Source organism: Taudactylus pleione, unplaced genomic scaffold (assembly GCF_031769625.1).
Source record: "Taudactylus pleione unplaced genomic scaffold, aTauple2 ptg000741l, whole genome shotgun sequence".
Classification (NCBI taxonomy): domain Eukaryota; kingdom Metazoa; phylum Chordata; class Amphibia; order Anura; family Myobatrachidae; genus Taudactylus; species Taudactylus pleione.
The window spans coordinates 849,681-853,632 of NW_028285143.1; positions in this window are offsets into that span (position 1 = coordinate 849,681).

The window sequence follows — 3,952 nt, forward strand, 5'->3', positions numbered from 1 at the left end:
AGTGAAAGTAGCTGTTAGTGTTAGAAGTGTTAGGTAAGTGAAAGTAGCTTCTTAGTGTTAGAAGTGTTAGGTAAGTGAAAGTAGCTGCTTAGTGTTAGAAGCATTAGGTAAGTGAAAGTAGCTCTTAGTGTTAGAAGCATTAGGTAAGTGAAAGTAGCTTCTTAGTGTTAGAAGTGTTAGGTAAGTGAAAGTAGCTTCTTACTGTTAGCAGCATTAGGTAAGTGAAAGTAGCTGCTTAGTGTTAGAAGCATTAGGTAAGTGAAAGTAGCTCTTAGTGTTAGAAGCATTAGGTAAGTGAAAGTAGCTTCTTAGTGTTAGAAGTGTTAGGTAAGTGAAAGTAGCTTCTTAGTGTTAGAAGTGTTAGGTAAGTGAAAGTAGCTTCTTAGTGTTAGAAGTGTTAGGTAAGTGAAAGTAACTTCTTAGTGTTAGAAGTGTTAGGTAAGTGAAAGTAGCTGCTTAGTGTTAGAAGTGTTAGGTAAGTGAAAGTAGCTTCTTAGTGTTAGAAGTGTTAGGTAAGTGAAAGTAGCTGCTTAGTGTTAGAAGCATTAGGTAAGTGAAAGTAGCTCTTAGTGTTAGAAGTGTTAGGTAAGTGAAAGTAGCTCTTAGTGTTAGCAGCATTAGGTAAGTGAAAGTAGCTCTTAGTGTTAGAAGTGTTAGGTAAGTGAAAGTAGATGCTTAGTGTTAGAAGTGTTAGGTAAGTGAAAGTAGCTCTTAGTGATAGAAGCGTTAGGTAAGTGAAAGTAGCTCTTAGTGTTAGAAGTGTTAGGTAAGTGAAAGTAGCTGCTTAGTGTTAGCAGTGTTAGGTAAGTGAAAGTAGCTCTTAGTGTTAGAAGTGTTAGGTAAGTGAAAGTAGCTCTTAGTGTTAGAAGTGTTAGGTAAGTGAAAGTAGCTCTTAGTGTTAGCAGCATTAGGTAAGTGAAAGTAGCTCTTAGTGTTAGGAGCATTAGGTAAGTGAAAGTAGCTCTTAGTGTTAGAAGTGTTAGGTAAGTGAAAGTAGCTCTTAGTGTTAGCAGCATTAGGTAAGTGAAAGTAGCTTCTTAGTGTTAGAAGTGTTAGGTAAGTGAAAGTAGCTCTTAGTGTTAGAAGTGTTAGGTAAGTGAAAGTAGCTCTTAGTGTTAGAAGTGTTAGGTAAGTGAAAGTAGCTTCTTAGTGTTAGCAGCATTAGGTAAGTGAAAGTAGCTCTTAGTGTTAGAAGTGTTAGGTAAGTGAAAGTAGCTCTTAGTGTTAGGAGTGTTAGGTAAGTGAAAGTAGCTCTTAGTGTTAGAAGTGTTAGATAAGTGAAAGTAGCTGCTTAGTGTTAGCAGCATTAGGTAAGTGAAAGTAGCTCTTAGTGTTAGGAGTGTTAGGTAAGTGAAAGTAGCTTCTTAGTGTTAGCAGCATTAGGTAAGTGAAAGTAGCTGCTTAGTGTTAGCAGCGTTAGGTAAGTGAAAGTAGCTCTTAGTGTTAGAAGTGTTAGGTAAGTGAAAGTAGCTCTTAGTGTTAGCAGCGTTAGGTAAGTGAAAGTAGCTCTTAGTGTTAGCAGCGTTAGGTAAGTGAAAGTAGCTCTTAGTGTTAGAAGTGTTAGGTAAGTGAAAGTAGCTGCTTAGTGTTAGAAGTGTTAGGTAAGTGAAAGTAGCTTCTTAGTGTTAGAAGTGTTAGGTAAGTGAAAGTAGCTTCTTAGTGTTAGAAGTGTTAGGTAAGTGAAAGTAGCTCTTAGTGTTAGAAGTGTTAGGTAAGTGAAAGTAGCTCTTAGTGTTAGAAGTGTTAGGTAAGTGAAAGTAGCTTCTTAGTGTTAGAAGTGTTAGGTAAGTGAAAGTAGCTTCTTAGTGTTAGAAGTGTTAGGTAAGTGAAAGTAGCTCGAAGTGTTAGAAGTGTTAGGTAAGTGAAAGTAGCTTCTTAGTGTTAGAAGTGTTAGGTAGGTGAAAGTAGCTCTTAGTGTTAGAAGTGTTAGGTAAGTGAAAGTAGCTCTTAGTGTTAGAAGTGTTAGGTAAGTGAAAGTAGCTTCTTAGTGTTAGAAGTGTTAGGTAAGTGAAAGTAGCTCTTAGTGTTAGAAGCGTTAGGTAAGTGAAAGTAGCTCTTAGTGTTAGAAGTGTTAGGTAAGTGAAAGTAGCTCTTAGTGTTAGAAGTGTTAGGTAAGTGAAAGTAGCTTCTTAGTGTTAGAAGTGTTAGGTAAGTGAAAGTAGCTCTTAGTGTTAGAAGTATTAGGTAAGTGAAAGTAGCTGTTAGTGTTAGAAGTGTTAGGTAAGTGAAAGTAGCTCTTAGTGTTAGAAGCATTAGGTAAGTGAAAGTAGCTCTTAGTGTTAGAAGTGTTAGGTAAGTGAAAGTAGCTGCTTAGTGTTAGAAGTATTAGGTAAGTGAAAGTAGCTGTTAGTGTTAGCAGCATTAGGTAAGTGAAAGTAGCTCTTAGTGTTAGGAGTGTTAGGTAAGTGAAAGTAGCTTCTTAGTGTTAGCAGTATTAGGTAAGTGAAAGTAGCTGCTTAGTGTTAGCAGCGTTAGGTAAGTGAAAGTAGCTCTTAGTGTTAGAAGTGTTAGGTAAGTGAAAGTAGCTCTTAGTGTTAGCAGCGTTAGGTAAGTGAAAGTATCTCTTAGTGTTAGCAGCGTTGGGTAAGTGAAAGTAGCTCTTAGTGTTAGAAGTGTTAGGTAAGTGAAAGTAGCTCTTAGTGTTAGAAGTGTTAGGTAAGTGAAAGTAGCTCTTAGTGTTAGAAGTGTTAGGTAAGTGAAAGTAGCTCTTAGTGTTAGAAGTGTTAGGTAAGTGAAAGTATCTCTTAGTGTTAGAAGTGTTAGGTAAGTGAAAGTAGCTGCTTAGTGTTAGAAGTGTTAGGTAAGTGAAAGTAGCTGCTTAGTGTTAGAAGTGTTAGGTAAGTGAAAGTAGCTTCTTAGTGTTAGAAGTGTTAGGTAAGTGAAAGTAGCTCTTAGTGTTAGAAGTGTTAGGTAAGTGAAAGTAGCTCTTAGTGTTAGAAGTGTTAGGTAAGTGAAAGTAGCTGCTTAGTGTTAGAAGTGTTAGGTAAGTGAAAGTAGCTGCTTAGTGTTAGAAGCATTAGGTAAGTGAAAGTAGCTGCTTAGTGTTAGAAGTGTTAGGTAAGTGAAAGTAGCTGCTTAGTGTTAGAAGCATTAGGTAAGTGAAAGTAGCTCTTAGTGTTAGAAGTGTTAGGTAAGTGAAAGTAGCTTCTTAGTGTTAGAAGTGTTAGGTAAGTGAAAGTAGCTTCTTAGTGTTAGAAGTGTTAGGTAAGTGAAAGTAGCTCTTAGTGTTAGAAGTGTTAGGTAAGTGAAAGTAGCTCTTAGTGTTAGAAGTGTTAGGTAAGTGAAAGTAGCTTCTTAGTGTTAGAAGTGTTAGGTAAGTGAAAGTAGCTCTTAGTGTTAGAAGTGTTAGGTAAGTGAAAGTAGCTCTTAGTGTTAGAAGTGTTAGGTAAGTGAAAGTAACTTCTTAGTGTTAGAAGTATTAGGTAAGTGAAAGTAGCTTCTTAGTGTTAGAAGTGTTAGGTAAGTGAAAGTAGCTTCTTAGTGTTAGCAGCGTTAGGTAAGTGAAAGTAGCTCTTAGTGTTAGAAGTGTTAGGTAAGTGAAAGTAGCTCTTAGTGTTAGAAGCATTAGGTAAGTGAAAGTAGCCTCTTAGTGTTAGAAGTATTAGGTAAGTGAAAGTAGCTTCTTAGTGTTAGAAGTGTTAGGTAAGTGAAAGTAGCTTCTTAGTGTTAGCAGCGTTAGGTAAGTGAAAGTAGCTCTTAGTGTTAGAAGTGTTAGGTAAGTGAAAGTAGCTGCTTAGTGTTAGAAGTGTTAGGTAAGTGAAAGTAACTTCTTAGTGTTAGAAGTATTAGGTAAGTGAAAGTAACTTCTTAGTGTTAGAAGTGTTAGGTAAGTGAAAGTAACTTCTTAGTGTTAGAAGTATTAGGTAAGTGAAAGTAACTTCTTAGTGTTAGCAGTATTAGGTAAGTGAAAGTAGCTCTTAGTGTTAGGAGTGTTAGGTAAGTGAAAGTAGCT